Source organism: Macrosteles quadrilineatus, unplaced genomic scaffold, assembly GCF_028750875.1.
Source record: "Macrosteles quadrilineatus isolate MER2022 unplaced genomic scaffold, UCM_ALF_1.0 Scaffold_9__3_contigs__length_116548681, whole genome shotgun sequence".
Classification (NCBI taxonomy): Eukaryota; Metazoa; Arthropoda; class Insecta; order Hemiptera; family Cicadellidae; genus Macrosteles; species Macrosteles quadrilineatus.
The window spans coordinates 105,661,808-105,687,604 of NW_026542602.1; the positions used below are offsets into that span (position 1 = coordinate 105,661,808).

General features: G+C 35.2%; 1 protein-coding gene and 1 pseudogene across 1 annotated transcript in view; one reads left to right on the plus strand and one right to left on the minus strand.

The window, feature by feature from the left end:
• Positions 1 to 3,617: 3,617 nt before the first annotated feature.
• The window catches only part of LOC129002212 (dnaJ homolog subfamily C member 2-like), a 32,300-nt gene continuing 10,120 nt past the window's right edge, over positions 3,618 to 25,797 (plus strand). The window contains exon 1 of the mRNA XM_054429859.1: positions 3,618 to 3,731. The gene's annotated coding sequence lies outside the window, so the exon portion shown is untranslated. The remainder of the gene's footprint in view (positions 3,732 to 25,797) is intronic.
• On the minus strand, positions 20,607 to 21,628 carry LOC129003707 (cell division cycle 5-like protein; annotated as a pseudogene).

Genomic DNA, 25,797 nt, shown 5'->3' on the forward strand with positions numbered 1-25,797 from the left:
ACACACTGTTTTGATTTGCTATGCGTTTGACTTATTGTTTTTAGTTTTTGGTTTTTGACGACTAATCTAAATCTAATCTGGCTGGTCGGTTTTTCAGTCTCGTCTAGTCCAAAGCCAGTCAGGCAGGTATTATTAAGTTTTATTGGTCGTGGCATTGATTTTATATTTAAACAATATTCACATGTTCAGCTGCAGACCAATCTCTTTACCTATAAACTAAGTATACATTCTTTGTTATAAATGTTATAGATGCTAAGAATGGCTCAAGTTATTGCCAAAATATCAAACGTCAGACTATAGTCATAGACTAACCAACACAAGTAGACTCATCCCATTGTAAATATTGAAGCTGAAGCTCGTTTTTCGTGTGTAGTAAAAGCACGGGTCACACTAGGCTACTCGTCAGCCGATGGTGATCAGCAGCTGGCAGCAGCATCACCGGCTCACCAATCCAGGCTGGGTCAGCTCAGTGTCAGCTGCGAATTTTGTGGTCACATTAAGCTGACAGTCGCGGCTTCTTTCAATTCGCCGCTGATGCCAAGCACGGGTCACACTAGGCTGGCATCAGCGGCGAATTGAAAGAAGCCGCGACTGTCAGCTTAATGTGACCACAAAATTCGCAGCTGACACTGACACTGAGCTGACACAGCCTGGATTGGTGAGCCGGTGATGCTAGTGCCAGCTGCTGATCACCATCGGCTGACGAGTAGCCTAGTGTGACCCGTGCTTTAATGTCTGGTGCTGATCACTAGTGTCGACGAAATTTTGTTTCTATTGTTTTAGCTTAGAAAAAACATACTACTTGAGGAGTATGTTTTATCTATGGTTTTAGTTATGTGCTTTACTGTTTAGTTATATAACTGGGGACGAGTTATTGTTTATGATTATATAGTTTTATTTGGTTAAACGAGGTTTTAAATAAATGAAATGGCAAATAAACAAACTGTAAACAAAACACAACCTCTACATTGCACCGGAGAAAACTAACAAAAAATGGCATCATCTGTTCTATAAGGATGAGAAATCTACCAAGGGAGAACGTTTTACCATAGATGAAGTAATATAAATGGTGTTTATTTATTCTATGGTTTTACCATGCTATAGTCGACTTCGACCTGCTATAGTCGTGGTGCTTTATCCTCCCACCATCCAATGCAATGAAATAAATTAGACATATAGGCCCTTGTCATTATTCATAATTAACAATAATTTATTCATTCTTCCTTGACCAAAATTCATAACTACATACATGTAGATAGAATGCGTGAATACGCACACACGAACACATTTACATCCATAGATATAATAGCAGCTGTGTAAAATAAACACCCTTAGTAGATGCTTAAAAATAAGGCATACTCCCTTAGTAGATTTATCATCCTTATGGAACAGCTGAAGCCAGTTTTATTGATAGTTCTGTCCGAGTGTCCGGTCCACTGCAGCGTAGAGGTTGTGCGTTTTGTTAACAATTTGTTTCTTGCTATTTCAGTCTTTTAAACCCTTGTTTAGCCAAATAAAATGATCTAATCATAAACAATAACTCGTCTCGTATAGTTATAAAACCAAACAGTAAAAACCCAAATCATGATATTAACCCTAAAATAATATAAACAAAATTCCGTCAACAATAGCAGTCATAGTGTCACCGGACATGAACTAGACCCGAAAAACGGGCTTCAAAATTTACAGTGTGATGAGAAGGCTACTCGCGTTTTTTTTATTTATTTATTTATATGTGTTGGTTAGTCTATGGTAGATGTAGATGTGATGATATTGTCACATGAATGGATGAAAATAATATAAGAATGGCTATTGCTATAGATATATTTAATATATATTGAGACCAAAGCACCGCTTACTTTTAAACCCATTCTCTTATGAAGAACCGGTAGAACTGTATAAGTTAACATACGTATAAGTAAATTTTGTGGTCATAGAGCACCGATTCTCTTCTAAAATTATTAGTGATTTTGTCACCGGTTACTCTCAAGTTGCATTATACAGGGCTAAAATAAAAGTACAATAAGTAATATGAAAACAGAGAGGCCATTTTCTCTAGATAGTTTTGCCCATTGGAACATTTTTGTAGCTGAAATAAAACACTTTACTCTATATTATATAGACATTGTTTTAAATTAATTTGTCATACACACCGTGGTAATACATAGGCTATTTTTAGCATTTATTTATTTATTCATTTAATGGTTGCAACCAATACAGTTAAATATATTGTTGTGCATGCTTAACAGTAACAAATCAACTATGATCAAGAGTGAATACATGGACGGCTGTTCATTTATGTTACTCTAAATAAATAACAAGTGACAAAGATTGAGTGCAATAGAGTAACAATAAATAAATATTCTCAAAATAAATAACAACTAACAATGAAAAATTAACAACAGTGAGTAACAATTAATGAATAACAACAGTGAGTAACAATAATTAATTAATAGATAACAACGGTGAGTAACAAATAATAAATAACAAATCTTAGATAACAATAACCTAGTTAACCGAAAAATTGGTTATCCGAAACGGTTCTTCCCCCATTATTTTGGTTAACCGGGTTTCTACTGTATTTTTAGCGAATTTCCCATAGGGAATAAGCTATTACCGTAGTACTCATGGTAAGACCTGGACCCGGGACCGATTTACTTTTTTGTTTTGAGGTCCCTAGAGGCCAAAAACACCATCCGTCCAAATTCATATGTATGTATATATATATATATATATATATATATATATATATATATATATATACTATTAATAAATGAAATAAATAATTATACATTTAGTACCCTTTTTTAAGTTATTACTTTATTGAATAAACTTACATGTTTCGGCTCTTAGGCCATGATCACAGTTATGAACAAATAGTAAATAAATATATATATATTTATATGTGTCCGTTAGTGCGATAACTCGCAAAAATCATCCGATTTTGATGAAATTTGGTACAAACGTGTAAACCTACGTTTATTCGAACGAGTTCGCGAACCAGCATGACCGGACCATGGGAACAGGGGTTTATAGGGGATTTTATGGGATAAAAATTGATTTTTCCCATTTTTGACCCTATAAACTAAAAATTTAGCAATTTCTTTTCAAACCATTTTGTAGAGCTTAAAAAAACAAATAATTTAGTATATTGAAGCGTTAATTATGCGCCTAATGGTTACGGAGAAAAATCTTAAAATCGGTCAATTTAAAATTCCCAAGTTAATCTTATGGGGAATAAGTAAACTGTTTTATTTTGCTTGTTTATGAACATATTTTGATCAAATTTTGAAAATGCATTCATTTCATACTAAACTATTAACATTTTACAAAAAACACCTTTTTACCCTCCCTGTTTGCAGCAAACCTAAGTACTCGTTAAACTAGTGTTATTTAAATAGGGAATAAAATGTGACATTTTAAAGGAGACATTTTAGTGTAAATCCAATCAGGCAAATGGAAATTTGCTTAGTCTGCAGGTTTGCTGCGGCGGGGGTATCTTATTTGCTTTTGGTCTGTTATTTCCTCCATGTATTTGTCTTCACTCTTCTCTTCACTTCTACTCACTCTTCTCTCTTCTGTCTTCTTCTGGTTTTATACTTTTTGGTGGCCGTGGCGGTATGGTGGTATCAATGTCCTTATCCAGAGCATTTGCAAGAATATCTCAGAACTAAGAAGTTTTTCACATTAATTTTTAGATTATAATCCATTTTTTAACTAAGCCAAAACAGGTAAAATACTGCTTTCCTAGTTGAACCTTGTTTGTTCTTATGTTATGACATTTTCTGTATCGTAGATTGTAATTCTATTCTTAATTTTAGGTTAGGTCTAAATCCCTTTAAATATATTTTAAAGCTTGTAAAATTCCGAGGGCATAATGGATAAAATATATTCAACACTCGTTTTTTTACACAAATACAACGGTTTTGATACAATAAAATCCATAATTTAAATTAACTAGGTTATGATTCTACAAGCAATAGGCATAAACTTACTTAAGTTAGGGCCTGGTGGCATTTTAACCTCTACAACATAAGTTCATTCATTTATTTATTCATTTTCAACGGTAAACACCATTTAACAAACAATACATTAATTTATTAAGTGCAGACATGGAAGTGAACTAACAAGCAGATAGTAGCAAAATTCTAAAGTAGGCCTAACTTATATCTATGAAAAGCAAACAGTAGTAGGCTAATATAAATAAACAAGAAAAGAGCTGAGCAATACTCAAAATTAAACAATAAAGTTCATGTAAGGTTAGGAAGTTGTGTCCCAGCATAAAATTGTTAAAACATAGGCCTATAAACATATTTTTAAACCCATCTTTGTTCTACTGCAGATTAGTGATGTGACGAGTCGAGTACTTTCCCTACTCGAGTCAATTCGACTCGATACCACAACTACTTGAGTCGGTACTCGAGTACTGGACTTGATTCTTACCTGTATAGCACCGAAGCTCTTTTGACTCGTAGCTGCCGTGCGAATACTGGAAATGGAACTTGTTTGACTCGGACTCGAGTCCCTTTACTCGAGTCGGACGGACTTGGCTCGGACTCGTTTTATACTCTGTGTAGATTTAAGATGAGAGCGAGATTTTTCTCACATTGAGTTGATAATTAATTATGGATTTTATTCGTCATTATAAAACTTAGATTAATAACAAACAGTGTCTTGACTCGAGTAAGCAAATTACTCGAGCGCTATGTACTCGTAGCGGATAGTTTTGAAACTATATCTTGAACATTCAGCAGTGTATTAATACGAACTGTCAGTGTCAAGCACACAAGCGCTGTCGACTCGTAGTGGCAAAATCTGGAACAACATCCGAGTCTCGACTCGAGTAGTAGACATGCACCATGCACCCAACCCAAGCGCTATGGACTCGTAGCGGCGTATCTAGTAAGCTTTAGTTCACGAGTAATAGTACTCGAGTATCGCCGATTCGGTATCGAGTCGACTCGATACTTCATTGGACTCGATACTCAACGAGTCAAGTACGGTACTCGACTCGTCACATCACTAACTGCAGATTCCTCTGTCAGTGCCTTCAAGATGGGAATGAGTATTGATAGGTTAACCATCGATGGTAGGCCTAATATTGGCACCTACCATCAATGTAGGACTACCGATAACATTAATGTGAAAACATGAACTTTTAGTGAAAATATCATGTAAGTTAATAAGTAGCCTAGGTGTTTTTCTGTGGCGGCGCTTCCATAAGGGCCAAGTAAGCCGGGCCCACCCAAAATAAACAGTAAAGTATATTTTTAAATACTTGTAGGTTATTTGGTTGATATTATTTGATAAACTGTGATATAAATTAATTTTGAACTTTCTACGGGTCATAGCTTTTGTTGAAATACAATACAATCATCTCGTAATACATTGGAGGGCCATGGAGTTCGGGCCCTTCTAGCCACCATAAAAAATGTAATGGACTAGGCAACGCCAGCCGGCGGCGCATGACTATCAGGGAACAATGCATTGGTATATAGAGCAGGGTGGGCCGATTTGAGCTGATCCACTGGACGTTCATTCTCAATATTCTCGCTGGGAGTGCTGAGCGCTAGAGTAGCTATGTTTACATCCTGCCATGTATTTTGTATGGGGGGCCACCAGTTGACCGACAAGATACTTGGTCGTCTTGCCACTAGACCGTCTTTTTTAATTAAATAGATAATTACTGAAAACCAGTACGTCGACAAGTTATTTCATCGTCAGTCCAGTTGACCGGCCTGTAAATCTAAATTATTATACACAAGAAACCAACTTGTCGTCAATCCTCCCGACCGACTTACCACTTGCTCGTCTTTTAGGTGGGGATGTGTTGAGCGGCAGTGCCAGCGGCGCGCGCAGCTGTGGAGGGCCCTGCAGGCGTACCAACTTCTGTATCTTGTAGCGGCGGTTTTCATTCCGACGATTTTCAGCTATCACAATGCAGCGGACTAGTGAGGTTTTTATTACGTGTAATTGTTTGTTTCTCAATCGATATTTTGTTATACACAGTACAGTGAATATAAATAGGCCTATATTAGTTTACTTCAATGAAATAAATGTTTTATTTAACTAAATAAATAAAAATACGCCGATTGAAAAAATAAAATTGTTACAGACAACAGGAAGTCCTTAATATGATCAAAAAGGTGTTTATCTTTATTAAAAAATTACTGAAATTTGTAAACTTACTGCTGGCGACAAGGGTGGTGCCATGCATAGGTTTATCAATAAATAAGATAAACATGGACAACCTTATGCAGCTATAAGTCAGGAAACATTTGTAGAAACATTAAAATGCAATACCAATTTATGAAATATGATAAAATATTTACAGGAAATGTTGATTACTGTATATACATCGTGAGTATCTCCAGCAGTTACACACTGGTGATCTTTGAGTTGACTCTTTTAAACTCATTGAATATTACTTTTTTTCGTTTTGAAATAAATTCTGTAATACTTTGAAATTGCTCGAATTTGAGCAACATGTACACGAGTTTGTATATTAAATTAACTAACATATTTATGTAATAGGAGGGTCAAATATTGTGAACAGTGGTGAGGTAACTACCGTTACATTTATTCAATTGAGAGATAAATACAAATTGATAATACCGGTTATTTAAAGCTTTGTTGTCTATTTTTCCCTCTCTTAAAAAAATAAAATAAAGAATGAATTTAGACTTTTGGTGACATTAGTTTGTACTATTTCTCCTTAAATGACACTGCTGTCTTTGTAAGCAATAGTTATCTCGGTAAACTATTTATTTGCTGAAGTGCACAGTGTGCTACTTAGCCTGAGAAACATCTTTTGTTTTATGATTTTGTTGTAGGCCTATTGAAAACCTTGTCTAGAAGGAATTCCCATTTCCTGTGTTACCGGGGAGAAGTTTTTCTTAGTAAAGTCTGTAGACGTCTTCGGTTTTACACAGAAACATGTAATTATAATTGAAGAAGTACATGTTTTATCCTCTCACGTTGTTGCATGGACAATACTATGGTGATTCAATTCTGTGTACTTCAATTGTCTAACTGGCCCTAACTGACGCATCCTTGTTCTTTTTTTTACTAAATAATGTAGTCTTTACTTCCGTAGATCTTTGCGTTTTATTGTGTAACTGTCCTCAAGTAAGTCTGTGTTCTGAGTAAGTACTTCAAATGCACGGCACTACTGTATATTCAGATTTTCTAATGAACTAATATAAGGATAAAAGGAGTATAGACATGTATGTATGACAGAGTATGTCTACTCCTTTTATCTATGGTACTATTTCCAAGTTCATCTGGACGACCCTGCAAATCGTTTCTAGTAAAAAAAAAATATTTGGTTTATGTTTATGAACTTGTATGAGTGTTGTTAACTAAAGCTAAATTCACATCAAATTAATTAATTTAATTTATTTTAATAGTTTTCTAATTAATTTCAGTTTTAAGAACATATAGTAAATAAATCCTTGTTGAAACGGCTGTACTATCCATGCACTTATTGTCAAACTATATGTTCAAAGATTCCTGGACGGCAATGTTATAATACTAGTTGGAGCAGAGGTACTGGATCTAGGGTTAATACAGTTTTGTGACGTAAGGTATATCATTGCAGAAGTAGTTAGCTCAAGAATTATGACGCGGATGACAAAGATTGGTAGTTTTTGCTATAATAATAAAAAAAAATATCAAACCCCAAGTACATAAAATAATTCACAGTTTTTTTCACAGTCTATTGAATAGCCTGCAGTTAAGTTCACTCTAATGAAGAATATAGACGTGGCCAGAGTTCCAAACTATTTAAGTAACAACTGTTTACATGAACTATCCTAGTGTGCAATGTACTTATTGAATTTTCATTAGTAATATATCATGGCTATATCGTTTATGTAAAAGTATCAAAAGATAGTAAAACGAAAACGAAACAATCAACCAAGACCAGTGACCGAAACAAGTGTCGAGCTGGCGGCGCCGCGCCTACCTCGGGATTCCCCGAGGGCATTAATTCATCTTTGAAGTAACACCGGTAACACTGACTCACTGGCCGACACGGATACCCGCCTACCACCCCGTTTGTGTCGTCACCCTATGACCACCGGTCGGTCAGCCACCCATCCAAGGAAACTCTAGACATCGGCGGCTCTTTGTCGTTCGTTGACCAGCGTATTTTCTAGAGTTGAATGTATACCCTCACTCACACCAGGGAATAAGTAAACTGTAGTAGTTTTCTTGTTTATGAAAATATTTGCATCAAATTAGAAAAAAATCATTTATTTATTTATAAAATGTTATTATTTTACACAAAAAAACACACTTTTACCCTCCCTGTTGCAGCAAACCTAAGTACTTGTTAAACTTATTCTATTTAAATATGGAATAACTGTGATATTTTCAAGAAGTCATTTTAGTGTAAATCCAATCAGGCAAATAGAAATTTGCTTAGTCTGCAGGTTTGTTGCGGTGGGGGTATATTTCGTCATAAACTCTTTTTCCACTTAAGAGTCTTCAATAGTAAAGTGGCAACTAAAACACGACTCCAGCGACCCAATTCTGGCGGCGCTCTAGAACTACCCGAAGGCCTTTTCCGGTATTACGCGTGCCGCATCACACAAGTAGTTTTCCCGCGCCCCTATTCAAACGCTTGTAGGCGAAGAAAAAGAAAGCGAGTTGACGACCGAGGCTAGGTCGACCCGATCGACTTCGACAGCTGTTTTACTCTCTCTCTCTCTCTCTCTCTCTCTCTCTGTCTTTGGATGTGTAGGGTTGGCGAGGGTTGTAAAATTGCTGAAAGTGAAAGGGACGTGGCTGGCGCTACGTTCCTAGTTTTTGGCCTCTTGATGCTAACACTGGGTCGGCTACTCGAGATCAAACAACAGCGTGTGTTTAGTACAAAATTGGGTCCACAGTCACATCTATCTATATCTATCTATCTATATATTAATAGGCAAGCATGTTTCTTTAAAACCTTTTTTCTCAGCTCGTGTACATCGCAGGAAAAAATCTACGCATGTTGTTAGAAAGATATTTTCCTGTAGATGTGCAGAATCCCTTTAAAAATTAAAATAGGCTCAGAAATAAGAACAAAATATTATTTTGAAATTTGAAAAAAATTAACATGGGCTTTATGGGTTGTCATGCTGGTAACGAAATAATAACGAAATGTAAACAGAAAATCAAAACAAATTGAAGAAACTCCAACCACATGTTTTATTTACAGTATGGGGTGAAAATAGATAAGTCTGTACATTACAAATTTTTGGTCGAGTTTCGACCACTGGACGACCTCTAGTACTTATTTAATACGCAAGCAGGATTTTTGTGACAATTACTCATCCGAAACTACTGAACCGATTGACATGTTTTTGGTGTCATTGGAAAGAGCGTAACGTGAAGTTGTGCAGGAAACTTTCTTTTTAGGTAAATAATTAGAGAGTGAGGCCCTGGGACCCTTTAAAGTTTCGTATTTCTCCATAAGATTAACATGGGAAACAAACATTGTTTTGAAACTCCAGCTGTTGTCAGGAATTAAATATTAATAATTAATTGCTCCCCATGGAAGCATGAGAGTTCTGTAGAGTTTAAAGTAGCCTACACCTTATTGTCTACAAATTGGCTAAATAACTTAGGTACAGTACATTATAAAAGCTGACAGACTTTTTATGTTGACTTAAATTGTAAGCTTACCATTTCCCGTCCATGGGCAGTTTGATAGTTAAAAAAATAACCCTTTAAACTGGAATAGGACTGTTATGTAAATTGTGAGTATTTCCATTAGTTAATAATCTTTTAGTTGACTCTTTTAAAATCATCGGAAATTATGACTGTTATTAGTTTTTTAACAAGTCATTTGTTTATATGTAACTCCTGTACTTCTTTGCAATTGCTCGATTTCGAGCAACATGTACACTAGTTAACCTATAATTTTATACAATAGCTAAAATATTCCACATTCCAACCAAATTTCTGGCCGAAAGTAGTTTTTAATTGCATTTTAATTGAATGATTTGTAACGAATCGAATTGAACCATAATTAATTGTGGTTAATACTAGGGACTAACAATTAAGGGACACTAGGTTCTAAATACTACAAGTGCAGAAGGGCACGGTACCCATTCGAGCCGTGTCCATATTTTGTTAAATTAATAGTAGTTTACAGCAACTGGATAAACATTTTACAATATTTATGTAGAAATATGTGCATGATTTAGAAAGTCATTAAGCTGGAAAACTGCAATATACTACAGACTTTTCAGAGAGGTTACGTTCATTCAGCTTAGTGAAAACATAATATAGATACGTATACAAATAAGAACTTGAACTCTTTGAGAGCCATTGAATGTTATTAGACGAAAAGGGTTGTGCATGTTTACTAGCGCTACTCAGCAACAAAAACCATTTAATTTATCTCTAAAATGTATATTATTAAAGTGCACTGAGCAGCAGCCTAAAAAATCTATGTAACTTACCTATATAGTTACAAAATACTCAAACTCGCATTGTGACATTATAATTCGGCTAATATTTCTCCAACAGATAATTCATCTACAGAGAAGAATTTTATTGTACTCTTACCGTGTCTAATAACATCCAAAGACAAAAACCTTGCCTAAAAATGGTACCTGTCTTAACAAATTATTTGCAGTGGCCTATATTACGGACCGTGGCTCACTGGTTGGTAACATTATTGAAAATAACACGACATTTTGGCTGTAAAAATGGCCCAATTAGTAAATACTATTTAAGCAGCTACTGTCATAACAGAAAGGTCATATTCCTTTTAAACTAGATCACATCATCCTTTATAAGATACGTTGATTAACAATGCATGTAAACGTCAATAAATTACGTAACAGCCAATTTATTTTTTTGCTTTTTGGAAATGCCAAATTTCTATGTAATTTCCATTATTTGTTGCCAATGAAGCCACACACCCATATAAATGAGGAGACCCCTAACAGTTCAAGAATAAAAGCTAACTTCACTTCAAGTATATTCCACTACACCTAACATTCCGTAGAGAGATTATATTGACATCTTTATGAAATTGATAAGGCTGAGACAATTAACTGACATCCCCCATGTCAAGGAATTCCAGTTTTAACAGTAACCCCACAACCAATTAATTTCTCCCACCAATACTATTTTAATACTATTTAAAGGTTCTTTCAAAGGAAGAGATACCAGATTAACATATTAATAAAAACTCCGATTACGTACAGTATGGGAAATATTTTATTCATTGAATGATCAACTATATTTGGCAACTAACGCAATTAATATCATTTTAGCGAATTTCCCCTATAGGGAATAAGCTATTACCGTAGTACTCATGGTAAGACCTGGACCCAGGACCGATTTACTTTTTCGTTTTGAGGTCCCTAGAGACCAAAAACACTATCCGTTCAAATGTATATATATATATAGATATATATATATATCTATACATAAATATACATATACATATTTATATATATATTTTTGGATTGGTTTTTCTATGATTATTCTAAAAAAACTCCCTCCAAAAAGTTAACATAAAACAATATAACGAATAGAGACTAATCACACTATAACACTGGAACAGTTCCAGAATTTGTGTAAAACTGGTTTACAAATTGTTATACTGTACTGTATATACAACTTTATTTTACTTGGGGTTTTCTACGAAATAAACTAAAACAAAACTATAATGCGACAAGATGGTAAGGTCATAAGAATACTAGAATGATAAAATCGTCCATAAAACAACTAAAAAAAAAAAACAAAAAAAAAAAAAACTAAAAACCCCGCCTATGCCGTTTGAGTTCCAGTAGGGGATGGGACTGGTTCTGAAGACTAGGAGTTTCCTTGTTTGTTAGGCATTTCTAGGAAGAGGCACTTTCTAGTTTACAGCCCCAATGTGCGGCTGTTTAGTTTGATCACATTGTTGCCGCCCTTTTCGGGACACTAAATCATAATATCCACAAAGGCAACACACAACACTACTAAACTTACCCATATTCGAAACAGATGGCTTTTAAAAACATTGGGCCCAATCAATAGATTTTAAAGTACAGAATTTAATTATGACATTTAATATGATTAAAATCTAATCTCTAATTAAATTTTAATTAGAGTACAGGTAAAATAAGCATCGCAACGTAAACAATGTCAAGCGTAAGTATTTTATGACGGTTTGCTAAAAAAATTTTAATTTAAATGTGTTAAAATTTTGGTAGCATGAACTAACGTTTCGGAATCCAGACAGATAACGCAAAACTTATACAGTACGGTATGACATAAATTATAAATTAAATGTAACATGACTGTAAAAAATAAGATGGGACAACAACGATAATTAAGTTGTAAATAGTGATTTTGTGTTGTCTTCACTTGATGTTGATGTTCATTATCTGACAAGGTCATTTGTTTCTGTTTAGTAATGTAAAATGTGACAATGTTTGATTAAAACACAAGTATCAGGAGACCAAGCTTGCTCGAGGTGTCAGGTTATTTCATAAGTAGCGATGCATATTTGGCTAAATACACTCTCGCCAATTCAGTCAATACAAAAAGACTATTTTAATGTCTATCGTATTTCGTATTCGTATTTCAGGAGAAGACCTCTCGTTCATCTTTACATGCAAACACTACGTAAAATACCTTCTGGGCCGTGACAGACAGACAGAAATTGAGATAAAACACTAAAAGCTTTTTAATGTATAAACGCAAAAATAACCGAAAATAAATAATTCTGAACAGTGTACAGACAAAACTCTAATTTTATTTGTGATCAACTACCGTACATTAAAGTAAACAAAAATCAGCTGTGTGTGGTTTCTAATGCTATTCTTATGGAGACAATGTTACGTTATATATAATTTTGTGTTGAAATTTGGGGAAATTAACTATTTTTCCCGCCATCACGGGATCGAGTCCTTTAATTTGAGCCCTCTCCCGTCCTTCTACGACTTCCCAGTCACCCACAATTTTGAGGTAAAGACCGCGGCTTACGTAATAACGTAATTAATATATAGATATGAGGAGTTTACTTGTATGGTATAATGTACCAATCGTAATAGATGAAATGATTGAATCCATTGCTAAACAGCTGCTTATTTGCTATAGCAGAATTGAAAACAAGCTCATTTTGATAGGTTATCTATACACAAAACCTTATTCGTTTTCTAGTTTAGTTTGTTAATTAATGATGCATATGACGAAAAATATAGTTCACCACACGGGCAATTTTCAACTCTCGCTCATTTACCGACCTCGGCTTTGCCTAGGTCGTAAAACTTGACCTCGGGTCAAAAAGAGTCACTTGAGGTCCTAGTGATTGAATATTCTAATAAGATAATTGTTTTTACGCTAATATGCAGTTTGTAACAACTGTAAAAAATAAAGATGTTTGAGTAGCCGACCCTGTAAGTCAACATAAAGTTTAAATGAGTGTTTTAAAGTTTGTTTGATATTTATGCCAATGTTAGTAATTAACAATGTTTAATATTTAGAAAATCATAAAAAAATCTTACTTTAATAAAAACAATTGTTATTGTAGGCGTACCACTATCACACACTGTACACTACTGCAATGTCTTGTTTGTGTTTTTATGCCATATATTTGGGTCTTTTGTCTTATATATCCTTTTGTGTTCCTTGTTCACTTATAATAAATCAACATTAACAATTCATTATAATTAACAAGGGAAATCTAATTTTTTAACACCTTTTACAACTAAAATTAAGTCTATTTGAATGATTAGCCAGCTGTACACTTTAATAACCCCAGTATTATGTATTCGATATTGTTACTTATGCATTGTAATTACATTTTAACGTTGGTCAATTTTAGGAAAGGGTTTGTCAATCATTAAATTTTAAGTTGTTATTTCATGACAACGTAATACGAAGTTGACGTACCACTTTAGCATTGCTCTGCATTTTACCCAGAACTGAAAGAGTAATATTTTTTTTATTACAATTAAATAATATCTCATGAACTGCCATGCTGTAATAGCTAGTTTCCGGCGTAGGGCTATGGGAGTAATAACACCCTGGATGCCCCAAACTCGTGCCGATTATTAAGTATTGTGTGAACCCAAATCAGCTATTATTATTTCTTTTTCTTCGCCTCCATACTAGGTACATGGCTAAAACCTTCTTTTGCCATGGTGTTAGCATCGCAACTACTGAGCCAGAAAATAATAAATAAGAACAGAAAATAATAAATATTCAGGCGTGAATAATATTCTAATTAATAACTATAAACTTTTTAAAACCTCATACCATCAAAAGAGTACTAGTTGGAGCAAGGTAATAAGAAAAAAAACCTATAGTTTACCCAAGAATTGAGAGTTTTAAAGCAGGAAAGAGCTAAAGACCACCTACAGTGACAGTTCCATGTGACGTCAGGCCTCTGCCAGACCATAGGACACTATACATACAACATACAACCATGATATGAGTCATGATGACATACTGTTTTTTTGGTCAGATATTGTAGAGATTTAAATCATATACATTGTATACTTATTACCATACTGATGGGTTGAGGCGTTCGAAAGTTATGGGACTTTGAAATCTCAAATTTAGACAACTTTCTTCACCCAGAAAATCATATTTTCAGTCTTACAGTATTTTCAATTAAATTCTCAACAGTTGATACAATTTGTCCTCTTGATTTAATGTTTAAAGGTATTTCAAACCTACATCCTTATTCCTTATAAAGTAAAATTCAGAGACATGCCGGGAGACAGCTATAGTGTAAGAGTTCCTTATCTATTATCAGGCTCATGTAACCTATATCCTTGTCCTTCTACTGTCTGTGCTGTAGTTTGACCAAGTTCATACAGCACAGGTCAGTTTCATACAGCACGGACAGGATATAGGAATATTCTCAAGTCATTAAACAAGCCAAGTACAGTTTAAAAAAAAAAATAAAATCGAAGATGCAGACGGAGACTCCAGAAAATTGCGGCACATCGTAAATAAGGTTGCAGGACGTCCAAGTAGGAAAGAAAAATTCCCAATAGAAGCATTCTGCGCGCACGATGGCACTGCCACCTCTGTCCAGATAATAATTGTATGCAATAATTTAGATTCAATTTAATTATTAATTAAATTAATTTAATTATTAATCATTCCCTAAGACTTTTGAAGCATGGCTTTGCATAATTCCATATTCACTTGACATTTCCCACCCTCCAACTTGCCTCCACTTCCTCTACGTCGTGGACCTGTTTCCATCATTCCTCAAGCCTTTTTAAGCATGGTGTTGTATATTTCCATAGTCACTTGATATTTCCCACACTCCAGACCTTTTGCCCTTGCAACTTGCCTCCACTTCCTCTACGTCGTGGACCTGTTTCCATCATTCCTCAAGCCTTTTTAAGCATGGTGTTGTATATTTCCATAGTCACTTTATATTCCCCACACTCCAGACCTTTTGCCCTTGCAACTTCCCTCCACTTCCTCTACGTCGTGGGCCTGTTTCCATCACTCCCTAAGCCTTTTTAAGCATGGTTTTGTATTATTCCATTGTCACTTGATATCTCCCACACTCCAGACCTTTTGCCCTTGCAACTTGCCTCCATTTCCTCTACGTCGCAGACCTGTTTCCATCATTCCCTAAGCCTTTTTAAGCATGGCGTTGTATAATTCCATCGTCACTTGACATGTCCCACACTCCAGACCTTTTGTCCTTGCAACTTACCTCCACTTCCTCTACGTCGTGAACCTGTTTCCATCATTCCTCAAGCCTTTTTAAGTATGGTGTTGTATATTTCCATAGTCACTTTATATTTCCCACACTCCAGACCTTTTGTCCTTGCAACTTCCCTCCACTTCCTCTACGTCGTGGGCCTGTTTCCATCACTCCCTAAGCATTTTTAAGCATGGTTTTGTATTATTCTATAGTCGCTTGGCATTTCCCACACTCCAGACCTTTTGCCTTTGCAACTTCCCTCCACTTCCTCTACGTCGTGGACCAGTTTCCACCACTCTGATACGTCTCAGGAAGCAAGTGATACAAAATATGCCACAGAACATGAACAAGACGCAAGTGATACAACTTACCACGAGAGAGCTCAATGACGAATCTGACGAAAAATCCAACGCAAAACCTGGTACATATATATATATGTATATATATGTATATACTAGCTGTTGTACCCGTGCTTTGCAACGGGAAGAAGACACAAAATACAAACATTTTGATCTTTACATTTGTTGTATAAAATAGTTACACATATAGGCTACCACTTTTAGAAACAAAATTTGGCTGCACTTTAGTATCTGTCCTACACTCATAACAATGAAAAATATCGATATAGGCTATGGATTATTCTATATATTCATTTAAATTAATAGTACTGTACCCTGTCAGTAAACTTTATCTATACTTATTTAATACGCAAGCACGATTTTTGTGACAATTACTCCTCCGAAACTACTGAACCGATTGACATGATTTTGGTGTCATTGGAAAGAGCGTAACGTGAAGTTGTGCAGGAAACCTTCTTTTTAAGGAAATAATTAGAGAGTGAGGTCCTGGGGCCCTTTAAAGTTTTGTATTTCTCCATAAGGATAACAAGGGAGATAATTTTTATTTACAGAAAAATATGTTTGTTACTTGAAAATAGTCAAAGTCTACTACATAATAATTGCTGTGTATTATGACTGTTAATGTATACTACATTTCAATCAAGGATTGTGTGCCTTAAACTTTACTCACAATGGATCTCACTACTTTATTTTAATGCTGGGAATAGTAAAATTTAGTTGAGAATAAGTTACCATATTTAGAAAATTTTACTATAATAATTGATGTATTTAAAATCACAAATCTTTGACATTATTAATTCATTAGAAACGAAACAGCTGATCGAGAAATCAAACAAATCATCTACTTCATGTGAATAATGTTTTTACACAAACATAGTTTTTTTTAACCAATAACATGATTATATTTTACTTGTGGGTATATTTTGAGTTTGCAGTTATGAAAGCACCAAGCCAAGTACCTTTCATCTAATTTTCTTTATAAACTAACAGTATTAATGAATTACTACATGAACTTTACAAGTTAGGTAATTAATTGTCAGTATGCCAAGGGGAAGAGTGGGTCCTCGAAAACAGTAGAAGGCAGAGGCACCCATCTAGAAAATCCAACTGAGTTTTTAAATATAGAGGTCAGTGGATTGCCAAGACACAGATTATACAAATAAAAGGAGGCAGTGGTTTTATTGATATTAATACATAAAAAAGGGCCTCATTAATGGCACAAGGCTTCATGTGATCAGAACGGTTAACAACAATGTAAAGTAGAATCTAAAGTCCTAACATGGAACAAGTGAGTAAGGACATATTTTGATTTCGAGGATAACATATTTGCCCGTCTGAAACAAAGTTACCTTTTAAAATGGAAAGATGCTAATTTCTGTTATCTTTGGCATTTGCAGCACAAGCACTTTAATGAAAGAGCAGCAATGTTCTTAGCCAGTCCAATTTCAGTCATGAGCAACTATATACTGTATATGTAGGCCTATATGTTGTTTTAATAGTAGGATAAGCATATTCATTACGGAAAATTCTGACCAGGGTAATATTCCTGAAGGTAACTTTAAGACTAAAATCGTAGTATTTATGGAAGTGCTTTTGTGAAAAAATATTGTTTTTAGTGTTTATTTTTAGAAGTGTTTTCTTCAACTAACATTTTATGACCCTCAAAATATGCTACATAGGTATATGCTACATTCACTGCCTATTGGTTTGATATGATAAAATGTTTTGTTAAATGTGTTTTTAGAAGTCTTAAAAAAATAACTACCCTGTAACATACTTGAACTTGAACACTTATTAATTTACTAAATATAATACGCATACAGCTAGAAAATGGCTGGATTGCTTCCCTTCTAATGCTTTATTATTACTGTATTTAATTTTCGACGAGTCAATATATAACACGATGAATTTGTTTTCTTAATTAATATGTTTTTGCGGGGCATTGAGCCGCACAGGTTCACTAGTAACTTGTTAATACGAATTTAATATCACAGAACCAACTTGTGTATTTGAAACAGCTGACGAAATTCTTTTATTCGTTTTAAATATTACTCATAAGGTTAACATGGGAAATTCCAGAGCCACTGGGGCGGAGCCCGAACGGACTTTTGAGATAAGAATGCGTCTATATGTTAATCGGGAATGTGAGCTATCATCACACCAAATTTCAGCCCAATCCGGCCAGTATTTTCTGCGTTTACTTGTCACAAACATACATCCATACATCCAAACTTTCTCATTTATAATATTAGTAGGATTAGTAGGATATATATATATATATATACCATAATACCATATAACCACACTACAAATTTAATTCTACAATATACGGTACGTAGTTTTATCCAAACAAACGATCAAAAACCCCGAATGAAATTTTTAATTGACTTAAAGTCAATGCATATAAGCGAGTCTTATCTTTCGATGCAGATTAAATAATACAAAGGCAGAGGAATGCGCGAGACCAAGGACAATGTCACGGCACGGTTGCTATAGAAACGACGCAACGAGAATTGCGCGCCAACGTCAACTTAACGCCAGACTGTGTAAACACGCCGCGTGTGTAGTGTTCGACGGAGCTATAGTACTTTCAGTTGGCAATACTGGCTTCTAGCCTCGAGTGAGGTGGTTCAACCATGAGAAGCGCCTCAAACTCCTGGGTAATCCCCGGTTAGCTCCTCCCACTCTGCCCCCTATCCCCACCTAAAAGACGAGCAAGTGGTAAGTCGGTCGGGAGGATTGACGACAAGTTGGTTTCTCGAATATAATAATTTAGTTTTACAGGCCGGTCAACTGGACTGACGATGAAATAACTTGTCGACGTACTGGTTTTCAGCATTTATCTATTTAATTAAAAAAGACGGTCTAGTGGCCAGACGACAAAGTATCTTGTCGGTCTACTGGTAGGCTCCCATTTTGTATACTAACTGGCAAACGGGTTGTAGTTGTAATATTTAATTAAATAATAATTTAACACCTTTAGTTAGTTTTGTAATTTTATTTTGTACAGATTTATTAGAGTAGCCATATTACGGTTTTAGTGATCATAAATTTAAAGGTGTGATAATGATGTTATTGTGAAGTGTGTTTGTGTTCCTGGTTGAAATGGGGTTAGGCCTACCTTACTTCAACGGTACTGCAATCTTCAGAATTAATTGTGAGTTAATTATAAAAAAATGCAGTTCTTGCCATGATTTCAATAGTAAAAAAAAAATAATACCAGAAAATAACGTACCATTTTTAACCAACAACCCAACTTCTAATCAGGTGCTTCAAATGATAAAAATTTAGGCCTACCTATGTAAAAAATTCAAAAAAACCTATTATCAAAATTCCATTACCCCCAAAAAAAACCCTGAAATGATCCCACCCCGCAATGTCCCACCAATGGCCCACCCTACTGTTCAGGTAAAGCGCCGCCACTGGTGTTTTTATTATAGGCCTATAGCCTTTTAAGTTAGTTGAAGATACTGACATTTCCACTTTTTCGAGAATCAAATTGTATTCTTACTTAGGCTAAATTATTTACCCTTCTCATTCATCCTACTTAATATTTAAAGATCCCCCACCGGTAGCGTCACCCAAAATAGTGTCAATTTCAACTCTTTTCCTCAAAATACTTTTCCAGTAACTTAAGTTTATGGCCTCTTCAAAAAATTTTTGAAATGCAATTTTCTATATCTTTAATAACATACATTTTATTTCATTTCCAGGATCTTCTTGAAGCCCTATACTTAGGGCAATTTTTTGTTACGTGAAATTGATATGATGAGTTATAGTATTGTACGTTAGTTGTAAAACACTGCATTTTTAAAGAATTATTGTTGATTTTTCCTTACGCTCAGTACTGACTCAATTGAAAAGTGCTGTCTTGAGGACCTTGGCCTCTCGAAACAATAGCTTAAGCCACAATTGATGAAATTACATGCCGGGTTATTTTAACTTTTGTACTTAATCCGTGTCTATACGAGGCTCCAGTTAGTAGGCAGGCAGGCTACTTTCCTCTATTGTATCTCTAGTGTGTCTCTAGCTTTGTCATATATATTTTCTGTAATATATTTAATTAGACCTAGGTAGCAGGGTTTAAGCTGCGGTAGCATTTTTAGCATTTTGCTAAACACAACTTGAAAACGCTACCGGTACATTTTTTTTCAGGCTATAGCAAATTTGCTACAAATAAAATTGAAGATGTAATGTTCAAACATGTAATATTACTAGACATTTTTAAAAAAATTCTTAAAGAAGGAATAATGTTTTTGCTACAGTTGTTGTTGTCGGTCAGTTTGTAGGATTTTTGCTAAAACAAATTTCATCCCATCCTATAGGCCTACCCTGCAGGTGGCCTACATTATAATAATATCAATAAACATGTTTTTTTTTATATACTGTGTAATGAATAGGCTATTATATTACTAACTAAAGAAATTTTTAACTAAAATAATATACAGAAAGAGCATTACAGTTGATCACCCTTTAGAAGATCACAACTAAATTCAAATAGCTCAGAAACATCAAATCACACATAAAAACTGTTAATGTGTGTACTAAAGATAAATAGCACAGTAAAGGAGTAGTTAAACTTATTTGCTTCCTTCATCTTTTAGCTTCAGTTCCTCCAATAGCTCCTGCAACTCGCCATACTTTTTATGAAGAGTTCTTTCTCGTTCCATTTGCCGACTAACATCATCAGTGAGAGACTCAATTCTGCGAGGTATGGCCGCCTCCTCCTGCTCCTTGAGGAACTTAAATGTGGACAGCTCCATGCGGGCTTGCTCTATCTGGTCATGTAAGCCCTGCAGCTGCTTGATCACTGCTGCCGCTCTCGTCTGATAGCCTCCTGTTATGATTTTGATTTTCCGTTCCATTTTTGCTGCTCTTTTAGCTTCTTTTGTCATGTGAGTTCTATTTTGCTCTAATCGCTTTTCTAAGGACTCCAATCCATCTTTCTTACTAGGCTAGCCAGATTAGCTCTGGTGTACCTATTTTGATTTGCAAGAAACAATAAAAATAACCAAAAACTGCATGATTCTAAGCAATGTACAGACAAAACTCTAATTTTATTTATATAGATTTTTTTTCTATTTTTCAGGTCACCAAGTACAGTACGGTCACACCTATTGTTATTAAAAAAAAAACAGTAAATATTGTTCAATAAAAAAAAAACAAACATATTGATGATTAGGAAATAACACTATTTCAACAGGTTTTATAGTTTTATAAGACTAAATGTTTGTTTTTTTCATGAAAAGTGGTTGATAAAGGTGAAATTAAATAGAAACTCCTCTTAAAAGTCAACAAAATCCAACATAGTTAATTAAATATTTTTACTTGTATTTGAGAAAAGTTCAGTGTCTGATATCAATTCCGAAGGACAACCCCGTCTTGCTGCAAATCTCCTGATCGCAAGAATTGCCGAGTCCGTATTGAGAGAAGCTGCAATCTCCAAGTGTACCGCTCGCACTGACAGACATGTGAACAACACTCCATATCGCTTTTCTCTTCTGCGACCTATAGTGACTTCCAGAGGCCCAAAATAATCCACAGCCACACAGGTGAATGGACGTCCATAAGGTTCTAATCTGTTTGCCGGAAGAGGAGCCATCTCAGGATTTTAAGGTGTGTTTCTGCGCAGCTGACACTTCTTACAATTTGCCCAACAGCCCTTAATTGCTCGCTTCAAACGGATTACCCAAAATCGTTGTCTCAAATTATTTGCCACAGTTTCTTGACCTTGATGAGCTGCCTGTTCATGTTCATGTTGGATCAATAGGACTGTAAGTCGATGTTTAAAATATAAAATTATGGGATTTTTCAAGTCTTGACTGATTTGGTTCCCATACTCAGTCCTTCCTCTCATTTTCAATAAGTTCCCTGACAAAATAGGGCTTAGCTTAAAAAGTCGACTTTCTCGAGGAACTGGCTTGTTCTCCTCAAGGTTCTTCATTTCTTTGGGAAATGATTCTAATTGTGCAAGTCTGAAGCAGATTTCTTCAGCTTGTTGAAGCTCTTCAACACCAAGACTCATATCCGTATTTCTCTCAGATTTACATCTAGTATTGGAAATGAAGCGTTACATCCATGCTACTGCTCTTATGAGCCTGGAGTATTTTGAAAATCTCTCCATATCGATAACATTTACCTTGTTATCAGGTAAAATTGCTAAGGCTACTTCATTGCAGTCTTCTTTTCTCGAAATGCTTTCAATTTTTGGCCATTCTTTTTCTTTTTTAAGTAAGAAGGCTGGACCTTGAAGCCAACGGCAACCGTTCGTTAATGGAGTTGATGATTCCCACATTTTCTGTCGTAGGTAACCACCTCCATTGATTTCTGTCTGAGTTTCTCAGTATTTTATCAACACGATTAGCAACGTAGGCTGACTTTTGCTTTTGAGTTGCTTGAATCCAGCACCACACAATTCTTGAGTCCGTCCAAAAGTATGTTTGGTCTATTTCCATTTTGTGAAACTGATAGATCAAAGATGCAATTTGACTGCCTAATACAGCTGCTTGCAGTTCAAGTTTAGGTATGGTGGACGACTTTAGGGGAGCAACACGTGATCTTGCCAGTACAAATGTAGCCTCAACTTGATCTCCTTTTCCCACTCTGAAATAGGCCACTGAACAAAATCCTTTTTCACTCGCATCACAAAATATATGTAGCTGCAAGGAGCAATTTGAAGTTAGGTTGTAGCAACGTTGTATTTTCAAGTTTTCTTGACTTCTATTTCCTTCAGCTTGGCTTCTTCTTGCACTTGAGCCAGTCTTTTGTCAGCCTCATCCTCAGCCATAGCCTTTTCAGCTAAAGCATTTGCTTGTGCATAAGAGATTATTACAGCTGTCTCCTCTTCCTGTATCTTTGTAAGCTCATCAACAACTTCTGTAACACTTCTATTTCTACTTTGACTTGAACTAGTTTTGTGAGATTTTGCTGTGTTAGGAACTGACTTACCACTTAATTTATCTTCACCATCTTGTTGTCTTACAAGTGACATTTTGGCTTTGGACCTTGTAACAATTCCTTGACATTTAGTTGATTCCTAAGGGTTTTCGGCACCAATGTTCAAAATGAATAGTTTAAATTAGTTAGCTAATAAAACTCATGTTCTTTTCATTACATTTATTTTTAAACCAATAATCCAGCTGATCAATATAATTATTAAATTATACCAAATAATTGTTCCAATGCATATTAATTCTGCACTAGTGGTCGTCCTGTGGTCGAAACTCGACCAAAAATAATTAATGTACAGACTTCTCTATTTTCTCCTCACACTGTAAATAAAACATGTGATTGGAATTTCTTACCTTTGTTTTGATTTTCTGTTTACATTTTGTTGTTATTTCGTCACCATTATGGCAACTCATATGGTCCATGTTAATTTTTTGAAGTTTTCAAATTCATTTTTTGTTCTTATTTGTTAGCCTATTTTAATTTTTAAAGGCATTCTGCACATCTACAGGAAAATATCTTTCTAACAGTATGCGTAGATTTTCCCTGCGATGCACACGAGCTGAGAAAAAAGGTTTTAAAGAAACATGCTTGCCTATTAATATATAGATAGATAGATTCAGCCCACTATAACACACTATAATAAAAAAACTATCTAACAGCTATTAAATATATATAACAAAGAACTAAAACGGAAACACATTCATACCTGGATATTTTGGAAACAAATTTCTCATAACAATTTAGTTTTTTTTAAACTATTTTTAGTTTATGTTTAATATTTGTGTTGTTAGTTAAATTTAGAATATCAAATAACATAATAAAATAAACGCAACCTGCGTTTATTATACATTTTGGCACTATATTACAGCCCGGTCACGGAAAAACAGCTCCGGTAACGTGACCGGACTGCTCGTGACCGGACTGCTCGTGACCGGACTGTAATCTTACTATATTACGAGTATTTATATAGCTCCTAGGCTAGTTGACGAGACTAGGCCTCATTTTCAGGATATGCTCTGTGCACAATTCTACAGCTAGTCCAACGTTTGATTTGCCAGTTTTATTGGAATATATCAGATTAGTGTGAGTGGCCTAACTGTAACATAATTAAGGTACGATGTGTTTCTTACCATCGGATTCCACTATAAACTGTAGGTCCCTTAGTTGCCATTAGCTGTATGGGTTATTAATTAACAGCTGTGTCTAAGGATTATGTCGGCCTTAGTCACTAACAAGACTACAAGATCGCGCCACTCATCCCACACTCATCTCCATTCATACTTGGTTTAAAATACCTACATTTGTATGGTCACCATTTCAAAGAAAAGTATAAAAAGTAAGTAAGTTGTTTTGATTATAATTTCTAAATCAACACTTCTTCTAGCGAAAACTTCAACTCACAGCAACTTTACAAAGGTACTCACAAGGCTGGGCTTGCCACGCTTTACAACTTTTTTTGCTGCATTGGCGGGCTACGTCATTCTCACAGTCCATATCTCGGTGGCATTTAGAGACTGACGTATTAGGTCGAAAAATCAATATTCCGACCAATTGAACGGGTCCGCTGAATAACGTTCCAAGCGACAAAATTTCTGAAATGAAGATATTCGGTGTACAAGGTTCTAAACGACATTCCCTACACGTAGGTATATTTAGCGTTGAAGATTTTCAATTTGGTAGCACTGATTTCGCCTCTCGAAATTGGCGGGATTTTTGTGTCTCGCCAGGGCGCGTGCAGACAACGTTCTAACCGCCCACCGATGGATGCCCCGCCTAGCGTGTCGCTGTCACCCGGTGACCAGAAACGGCTGAATAATGGGAAAAAAACGTAAACTTAATGTGTGCAGATGGAAAAACAAGATACGGAAGGAATCAAGGAACGCTGGATTGCCGTATACAACGAAAAAGAATAAACCCATTCCAGGAAAACTGCCACCAGGAGAGGTACGTTGAATAACGTTTTAAGCGCCACCTGTTGTAAAAATAAAATAAACGCTGTTATGTAATTTAGCATGTAAGATATGTAATTTATTTATAAGTGACCATAAATTTAAATGAACGACCTTTATATTTTATTAATTTTGAAAATTTAGATTTTAACAATCCATTTATTTTATAATATCTTCAAAATTCGTTATAAATTCGCAAACTGTTTTGCAATGCATAGTCTATAGCCTAGATTTTTGTTCACAATGCTAGTGTAGGTACCTAAATTGTTATATTCATACAGCTAGTTTATATTTTAATCACGTATTTATTTTTTTTCAGGAAAGAGTATGTTCCTGCCAGTTTGAATGTGGTAAACTAAGCTATGATGAGAAGAGGAAGCAGTTTGGTGAATTCTACAAGCTGGACTACAACGGCCAATCTACGTTCTTAGCCAAGGCTTGTATAAAGGTGGGAGGAATTAATCGGCGAAGGGTAAGTGAAGATATTTCCAAAAGACATTGTACCGTCCAGTACTTCATTCCACGGAAAGACAGCAACGTTCGTGTATGTAGAAAAACGTTATGTACAATTTTTAATGTCACGCCACGCCGTGTCCAGATACTTGTGGACAAGATCAAATTTGACAGAACTTTGTCTGATGGACGAGGTTTACATGGAAATCATCCTCACAAAGTAACAGATGAAACTAAGGACCTTATAAGGCAACACATTTCGTCTTTTCCATTGCAGGAAAACCATTACTCTCGCTCCCAGAGCAAAAAAAATTGCTTGAACCCTAACCTTAACATAAGAAGAATGTGGAAGCTCTTTGTTAACAACCATCCCGAGACGCAAGTAACTCTTCACATGTATAGAGATATTTTTAATTCG